Below are 10,384 nucleotides of genomic sequence, written 5' to 3' on the forward strand. Positions count from 1 at the left end.
AATGTGAATGTGCAAACACAAAGCAGATCCAAGTAACTGGAAGAGGATAAAAAATAAGAGGCAGCGAATGATGGGAAAAGGAATATATTGGATTTAAAAAAGAGGGTACGAAATTTGTTCAAAATGATCCAAAGCCAGCAAGAATAATAGGCCCAATTTGTATGTCAGCGAGATGTTTCGCTAGTAAAGTTATGTATTGTTCACGTTTAACCGAAGAAATTCGGTCTCAAATATTTAATAACTATTGGCAGATAACTTGGCAAGAAAAGAAAATGTTTATATCTTCCATGGTGGATAAGAAACCTACATCGAGGAAAACTACGAATTCTAATTCAAAACGAAGTGATACCAAAATTTATTACTAAAGGTTAATGATAAAAAGGAAAGAGTGTGTTTAAAGACATTTTTGGAAGCATTGAGTATTAAAGAATGGACAGTTCGTTATTGGCTTGGAGATAAAATCAATAGTACTAGTACAGTAGAAAAAACGGCAGATGTAGACAAAGAACCAAAAAAAGAATTAGCTCGAAAATATTTGACTTTATTGCCGAAACTACATCACTCATCATCACTGTAGACAATCTACTTCGAATTTATACTTAGAAACGATAATACAGTCTAAATTACAATTGTATCGTTTATATGTAGACTACTCAATTTCATCAAATAAACCTGTGGCTTCTCGAAAAGTATTCGAAAGCATTATTTTGGAGGAGAATATTGGACTGTTTCAACCAAAAAAAGACGCGTGCGTTCGGTGTTGTGCTTACAAAGCCGGTAATTTAACAGACGAGCAGTATACTAAACATATCGAAAGAAAAGAAATAGCTAGAGCTGAAAAAAGAGCTGACAAAGAAGAAGCACAGAAAGGAGTCAGCAGGAGTCAGCAATACACGCATTAACAGCAGATCTTCAGGCTGTGAAACTATGTCCTTTTCTCAGTGCCAGTGCACTCTAGTATAAAACAAAACTCGCTGTACATAACTATACCATCTACAATTTGGGTAATAATGCCGTTACTTGTTACTGGTTTGATGAGACAGCGTGCGACTTAAGAGCCACAACATACGCATCATTTTTTGTAGATTACATTTCCAAATTGCTGGAGAATGATCCAAAGGACGTTACAATATTTACAGACGGTTGTACAGCGCAGAATAGAAATAACGTAGTATCGAATGCATTGTTACGTTTGGCAATGGACAAAAAAGTTATTATAATCCAGAAATACTTGGAGAAAGGTCACACGCAGATCGAAGTTGACTCAGTTCACTCTTTAATTGAGAGAAAGTTGAATAACCGGGAAATATTCTTACCGTCACAATACGCTACTATCACAAGAGAGTCCAGAAAACAGCCTTGTCCTTATGAAGTTATTATACCTGACTACACATTTTTCAAGGATTTTGGTTATAAGGATTATTTGATTTATGAATCAATAAGACCTGGCCGTGGAGCGGGCGATCATTGTGTTGTTGACATAGAAGCACTAAGATACAATCCGAATGGCACAATGGACTATAAACTCGACTTTGCAGATGATTTTGTCCCATTGCCTAGGAGACCAAAAAAGAATTATTATGAGATTAACAGGGTGCCTTCGCTTTATGAGTCCAGACAACCAATATCCAAAACAAAGTATGCACATTTACAGGAGCTTAAAAGTGTTATACCTAAAGACTATCACAGTTTCTATGATAATTTACCTTACATATAAAAAATATTTTTTACTAGTATTATAAATATTGCGATTTATGAGAATTTTTATTGACGAAGGGGAAGATTAATTTTGTTGATTAAAATAACATATAAGAGTAAAAAATTATAAGAAAAAGCTATCTAGAATAAAATAATTGTTCTCAGTGGTTTAACAGATTATGTTGAGTTAAGAACACTATATCGTTACAATGTTTAAAGATGTTCAATTATATAACAGAACGTTCATTTATGATGTTTTTAAATAGATATGTTTTATTTTTAGTATAATACGTTAAGTAAAACTAAAAGGTTGAACCTGAAACAAGAAAAAATTTTTTTTTTAATGTTATCTTGATCTAATATTATAAAAGGCCGTTAAGCATAATAATTTGGTTTGTGAGTCTGATTTATGTTTTAATAAAAGTACGATTTAAAAATAAAATGTTTTTAAAATTATTATTTTTTACAATTATGTATATTTTTATAGCAATGCATTTATTTTAAATCCGCTTATCTGCTAATAATTAATATTTTTTTTTAAATTTGCTAAACCAAAACCGCGAAAGTGATTTTGCTGGGAAACTAAACGAGTTGCAGGTACATTGATGTTATTTTTCGTTAATATCAGTTACAAAGTACTATCCATAAAGTTTAGTTAGTGTTTACTTTTGAAATGACAAAGATATAAATTTTTTTTGTTCCTCCTGTAAAACTGTCAAAATGCAGATACGCGATATTAACAAAGTGCTCATACGCGGTTTCGCACGCGCAACGACGATATTGCTTTCGCTGTATATCTCTGGCTTATCTGTTTGCTTTTTTTGATTGTGTATAAATTATTTTAAGACCATTATTGTAATTATTGTAAATAATAAATCTATTGTTATTTAAATTAATTGTTGTTTCTTAAAATGGGAGCTCGACCTTCTGACGATCCGTCTTATACCGCCTTCGATCCTATATCAGAACTGGGATCTGAACAGACTGAATCAAGGATTGGCGGACGAGCATATGAGCCACCTGATGATAAGTGGTCACCATCACCCATAGACAAGGACGCTGTAAGAAATATTAACTATTCCCTGTTATGTCCCTTGTGCCTGTAGTTACACTGGCTCACTCACCCTTCAAACCGGAACACAACAATACTGAGTACTGTTATTAAGCGGTAGAATAACTGATGAGTGGGTGGTACCTATCCAGACGGGCTTATACAAAGCCCTACCACCAAGTAAATAAAGATAATTATAACTCTTTAATCTTTAATGTAAATCAACAACTTTATGTTTATTGCTCGTTCGGCGTTCGTATGAAAAGGTCGCGTACAACAGAGTTACTTAGCACCGCGCACCGTGCAAGTGTCCGGTTTATTTGTTTGAGTTATCGACGGCGGTCGAGCTACTCTCGGCCGCCTATTGCGTTGTTAACTTACCCTCATTTTAAATCGTTTATATTATGTCGAGTATTGCATCGATAAGTGATAACGAAATAGCGGAGGAACAACAAAATGAGGCAGATGCACAGGAAAAGGCACAGAAAAGAAATAAAGAAGACAGCGTACGTGAGTGGACAACAGTGGGACAGAGAAAGGATAAAAAACTGAAGGAGAACGATAAAAAAGAAATATTTATCTCGAGCAATGAAAAGTTACCGAGGCAGTTTACTTTGGCGCAGATTTTTAAAGAACAAAATATTCTAGATATAATTCGTGTTAAATATTTAAATGCCTACAAAGTGCGAGTAGACTTTATTAATGAGTTAAGTGCAGAGAAGTTACGAGACATGCCTAGATTTTAAAAATAGGAACTGGCGTATCCAAAAGGCCATGGAAAGAAATATTTCATATGGTATTATAAGAAACGTTGACCTCGATTTGTCAAATGAAACAATTTTAGAAAAAATTTCGTGTTCCAAACCAGCTCAGTTAATTTCAGCTAATCGTCTCAATCGTAGAAAGTCTAATGAAGCTGGATAGACACCTAGCGAAACGATAAGATTGGGCTTTAAAGGTACTTTTATCCCTCCATATGTCTTTGTTGAGGAAATGAGAGTAAAGGGAGAGAAGTACGAATTTTCTGTAACGCAATGTTCAAATTGCTGGAAATTTGGACACTCGAAAATTCGTTGCACTTATAAAATAGTTTGCCCGAAATGTGGGAATAATCACGTTAATTGTGAAAACACGGAATATAAATGCGTTAACTGTTCGGGCAAACATATGGCTTTATCCAAAGTATGTCCTTTATTTGTTAAAGAAAAGAAAATTCGAGTACTAATGTCAGAATTTAATTGTACCTATCGCAAAGCTCTTAAATTGTACGTTCCACCAGAATATCAGTTTCAAGAAGAAGAAAAAGAAGAAGAGATAAGCGTACTGGATATGCCTGGTGAGCCAGAAAACGGAGAGTCTTTAACTTACGCAGACATATTAAAAAAGAAAACTATATCGAACAAAAAGGTACACATTCGAAAAAACAGCTAAAATCTCATTTACATACCCAGTATAAAGACGTTCAATTTGAGGATATAAACATGGGGGGCACACATTCCAACATAAGTAAACATCTAGCAGAGAACGAGAAAAAGGAAGATTCAGAGAAAGACTACAATTTTAACGAATTACTGAGAAAACTGAAAGAAACAGTTTTTCTAAAAGAAATTACATTATAGCCAATCAAAAATTTAGCTATGTTCAAATGCATGGAATGGTTTACCCTGGCGTGTATCGATATTAATAGATCCGACTGGCCGTTTTTAAATGTTTTGCTTGATTTTTTAAAAAACATCAATGTTCAAAGATAAACTAATCAAAATTAACCTAATACAAACGAATTGTCAGAGCCTTAAGCCTAAATTAATTTTATTAGAAAATCTTTTATATCAAGAAAAAATCCATGTTGCCTTTGCTTTGTGAAACCTGGTTAGAACCTGACAGTGAACTAAGACTTAACAACTACAATATATACCGAAAGGACAGATGCGATTCCTATGGGGGTGTTGCTATACTGACGAACAAGTCAATAAAATCACAGGTATTTAATTTTCCTACTAAGTAATTCAAGTATAGAAGTTATCTCAGTTAAACTGTTCAATTGTAATGATATTGAAATTATTATGTCTGTCGGCGCGAAACCACGACTTTAAGAAAAACGCGTGCCGAGGAATGAATATTTTAATAATAATAATAATTTAAAACTGTTTGATTGTTAAATTAATAATTTTTATTGAATTGTGAAATGTAAAATTAGTCTGAAATATTTTAATGTTTGTAAACAACTGTTATCTTGAGTGAATAAGTCTACCCACCTATTTTCAACCGACTTCAAAAAGGAGGAGGTTATCAATTCGTCTGTATTTTTTTTTATGTTTGTTACCTCATAACTTTTCACTGGGTGGACCGATTTTCATAATTTTTTTTTGTTTGAAAGGTAGTGCTTCCCGTGGGGTCCCATTTTAATTTTATTTTTTTCCGATGATGGTATCCGTATGAAAACGACATAAGTCTTAAATTTGCATTATATATATGCGCGAAAAATAGGTGAATAACTGAAAATCACGTTAACCAATTTTGATGATTCTTTTTTTATTATAAAATATATACTTCAAGGGTAGTTTGGTGAAAGTTTGGTACGGTTGTGAGCATAGGACCCATGACAAAGTAACGGAACGGAAGGAAACGGAACAATTCTAAGGAGCATGTTAGCGATACTCGGTCGAATCTTTTATTTGTAGGTTATTTGGATATTTGAGTCACCTTCCGTAATGTGGTTATGCTTATGTAATTATCATAGTCGAATATTATAATCAACTAGCTACCGACTCCGGCTTCGCACGGGTGCAATACTGATACTAAATATACTACAGAATTTGTTTATTTACGACATCACATTGCAAACTTCTAAAATTGTCAGTGTTTCTTTACTATATTGTTCATATATTATATACGCAAATCTTCCCCTTGTATCACACTATCTACTAAAAAAACCGCATCAAAATCCGTTGCGTAGATTTAAAGATATAGGGACAGAGAAAGCGACTTTGTTTTTATACTATGTAGTGATGGAACTCCTAAACGGCTTACTTCTTACTGTCTTCAATCAAATTTTGTGTATATGATGTACGACATATATTAGCTCTTTTGCAAAGTTTTTTTACTGTGGTCGATTACAACTCTTTCGAGGGTGGTACCTTGTAGTTTATGTCGCATGACATATTAAAGTCGCATTTTCGAAAGTCGATTTTTGCTTTATTCGAAAGTTTCTTTTGAAATTGTCTCCGAAGTAGTTTCTGCTTCATATAAACGGCACGCTTAATCTATCCATATTAAGAAAAAATAGTCTACATCAGCTTCACTTTAAATAAAAAAATAAATCAAATTTTAACAAAAAGAAAAACCGACTTCAAACAAAACACTATTTGTGATTTGTTTGAAGTCGGTTTTTCTTTTTGTTAAAATTTTATTTATTGTTATGAAAGATCATGCGGCCGCCAGTATCGACAGACTTGGTCGAGCCGTCGGAGCGATCGGACCGTCTCATAGTTTAATTTCATCATTTTCCCTGAGTTTAATTTCAAACCCCCGAGGATGGATAAAGATCGAAACTCTGAAACTCGTGACGTCAGCTATGCTGACGTCATGTTATGATTTTTGATGAAAGTTATGATTTTTAAAAAGAATTTTAGGCAAGATTCTATTGATTTAAAGCTTAATGGAGTATCTTTGGAGATAGTTGAACATTTCAAATATTTAGGATTGTGGTTAGATCGATCATTAAGATGGTCTAAACATTTAAATGAATTAAAGAACAAAATATTTAACTTAACAAAGATTTTAAAAATGTTGTCAGGTCCAGGATGGGGCATGGACCCGTGCCAGTTAAAACGTCTGTATATATCTCTTATCAGAAGTAAAATAGATTACGGCTGTTTTCTATATGACAATAGCGCTCAGACTTATTTAAAAAAAAATTGATGTTATTCAAAATCAGTGTTTACGAATTATTGGTGGTTTTATTAAAAGCACAGTAGTCCATGTGATGGAATCTGAGCTGGACATTGAGCCACTATCAATGTGGAGGTATTATTTGGCAGGAAAGTTTTTGTTAAAATGTAAGTCATATTATTTTTGTGAGATTACTTCTATAATAGGGGACTTAAAAGTAGCCTATCAGAACGCTTATTTTAGAAAAAAGAAAAAGCCTCTGTTAGTATTAGTTCACGAGTCGCTAAAGCAAATACCTATAAAAACTAGTGATAACTAAGAGATGTTCGATTTGGACACCTGGATGAGCAGTGTGGATTTATCTTTTTCAATAAGTACTAATTTAGACACAGTATTGGAAGATAAAAAATTGTACAAACCACAAATCCTCAAAAGAATATCTAATGATTTTATAAAACTAAGATTTCCACACGATTACACTATTATCTGTTTACGGATGCATCAAAAAATCGTGAGGATGCAGGAGCTGTATTCTTTGACACACAAAATGCAAATTTTGTTAAACTCAAAATAGAAGCCAAAATATCAATTATGCATGCGGAATTAATAGCAATTCTAGAAGCTATATCTTATATAAATCATATAAATCATCGTAATTTTGAAATTTTTACAGACTCAAAGAGTGCACTTCAGCATCTATCCCGATGCACTAATCCTGGTTTTCGTGGAGTACACATTGCTTACGAAATTATTAAATGTATTATAAAATTTCTTAAGAGTGATAAGAAAGTAGTCTTGCAATGGATACCCTCTCATGTTAGCATAACAGAAAATGAAACCGTCGATAAATTAGCTAAGAAGCGGTATGTTATATATTATTAAATCTAATGTTATACAACTTTGGAGCGAGCACTTTGATGAAAGGTCACTAACTAAAGGAATCTGGTATAAAACTATACAGCCAAGTTTGTGGCAAAAACCATGGTTTGTCTTTGCCAATATGAGTAGAAACGAAGTGATTACAGCTTTTAGGCTTCGTTCCGGCCATATACCACTTAACAGTTTTGCAGCAATGATGGGCAAAGTCTCATCACCTGCCTGCACTGAATGCAATGTAGTTGAGGATATTATTCGTATAATGGCGGAGTGCGTTCGGAACGAGGCTGAACGCCTTGATTTTTTTGTACACAATTATGATGTAAATCCTCTAAATGTAGGGGTCTGGAACAGCATTCTTGCCTTTCCGGGGACTGAAAAAGCAAGAATGCTGTAAAAACTTGTAATAATAGGTTTAAAGCGTAGAAAACTAATTATATAGCTTGTATGGTAATAATTTTAGCTCCTACAGGAGTGACATGATCACTATGTGACCAAACTCCTTAAAAAAAAAGATTAAAAAAAAAAACCTTTTTGTATGTAGTGCATATAATTATATTGTAGGAAAAATAAAACACAAATTAAAAGAAAGTCATTGTTATGTCTTTGTTTTCAATATATTAAACTTTATTTTCACAATGATTCTTGGAATTAAGAGTGATAGATGTAACATTACACTGAAAAATCAATAACTATTGTTTTGATTTCTCTCATAAATATGCTCAATTCGATGCGGCCGAACATCTTTTTTTAAAGTCTCACTTTCCAACTGCACTAAAATCCTTCTTGGCGTGTATTATAACCCTAATTCTCAGAATAATTACTATTCTTTTTTTGAATCCCTTTTAGGTAATTTAACACCTAGTTACAGCCATTCTATTATAATGGGTGATTTTAATACGTGCTTACTTAAAGGCGACACCAATAGTAAGAAATTAGTGGATATAACAGAATCCCATAATATAAAAATTTTACCCCTATCGGCTACCCATTATTTCCCCGGCTGTTCTCCATCGCTTCTTGACCTTATCATGGTCTCTTCCTTAGACTCTGTTGCTAAATTTGGCCAATGTTCCGCCGATGCTTTTTCCTATCATGACATGATTTATCTCTCATACAAACTCCGTCCTCCTAATTTCAAACCGAGAATACTTCTGCAGCGTAGTTTTGGTGGAATGGATCAAAGCCGTCTTTGTGATGATGCTGCTCAGTTAGATTGGTCTGCGGTCTACACTGCTGAGACAATTGACCAAAAACTTAATGTGTTTAACTCGTTAATTACGCAGCTGTATGACAAACATGCACCTATAAAACCAATTAAAAAAAAACATCTTCCAGCACCTTGGTTGACGGACCAAATAAAATATCTCATAAAACAAAAGAATAAGGCCAAGTACAAATTTAAGTTAAATGACTCCGACTCTAACAGGGAGCAGTATAACAAAGCGCGAAATCGCTGCAATACATCTTGTAGAGATGCACAACGACGCCATATTTATCAATCTGTCGAGAACGGCGACACAGCGAAAACATGGAAATTTCTTGAATCACTCGGAGTTGGTAAATCTTCCCATAATACTCCTGTTAATCTAGATATTGAACTTTTGAGTCAACACTTCTCATTTTCCTTGTGTTGTAGGGTGTTCCTTTTTCCGAACCGGTGGTAGTGTTTATTTGACAATCAATAAGTAAGTGTAATGCTTTTATATTGAATAAAGGAATTTGAGTTTGAGTTTGAGTTTGAGTTTTCAAACCCACTTAATAGTGGCGATAAAATCAACACATTAAATATTATTTCTACTTACCCAACTCCTACTTTTCCTCCGTTTAGCTTCACGTCTTTTACCGAATGTGATGTTAAAAAGAACATTATGTCTATATCCTCGAATGCTGTTGGTACAGATTGCATCAGCCGTAATATGATCATTCCCATCCTCGATATTGTGATTCCCATTTTGACCCATATTCTAAATTTTTCCCTTACCTGCAGCAAGTTTCCTGATACATGGAAGGATGCGCAAATTATCCCCATCCCTAAAAAAGGTAATCCCTTAACAGCTTCTGATTTCCGTCCCATTTCAATTCTTCCTTTCCTATCCAAGGTCCTTGAAAAGCTCGTCTCACACCAACTAAATAGTTTCCTTAATGAGCATTCCCTTCTCAATCCTCTCCAATCAGGTTTCCGAGCAGGTCATAGTACGGCTACAGCTTTAGTTAAAGTCACAGACGACATTCGATTGGCCATGGATTCCAAACAACTCACAATCTTAGTGCTTCTTGATTTTAGTAACGCATTTAATTGCGTTGACCATGACATCTTCTTGAGTATGTTATGTTCTTTTAACATATCTCCATCCGTAAAAGACTGGCTTCAAAGTTACCTCAGTGGTCGAAGACAGCGAGTTCGTGTGGACGAATCATACTCGTCATGGCGCGAAGTCCGCGCTGGGGTACCTCAAGGTGGCGTGTTGTCTCCCTTACTTTTCTCAATCTTCATTAATTCAATTACTCATGTCATCTCTTCTCTCTACCATATGTATGCAGATGATATTCAAATTTACCGACACTCAACCCTTGATAGATTAACTGATGCTGTCGCTGCCATTAACAATGATTTGTTGGCTATCCATAAATGGAGTCAACGGTATGGGCTCAACATTAATCCCGCAAAGTCACAGGTCATTGTTATTGGTAGTCCGGCCATGATGGCAAGGGTTGATTGGGCGGAGATGCCACGTGTTGTGTACAATGGCACTAACTTGTCCTACTGCTCCACTGTTAGAGACCTTGGCATACAGCTTGATAGTACTCTCTCCTGGTCGGAGCATTTAAAGCAGATTGGAAAAAAAACATACGCCTCCTTAAGTT

This window comes from Vanessa cardui, chromosome W (genome assembly GCF_905220365.1).
Source record: "Vanessa cardui chromosome W, ilVanCard2.1, whole genome shotgun sequence".
In the NCBI taxonomy this organism is placed as follows: Eukaryota; Metazoa; Arthropoda; class Insecta; order Lepidoptera; family Nymphalidae; genus Vanessa; species Vanessa cardui.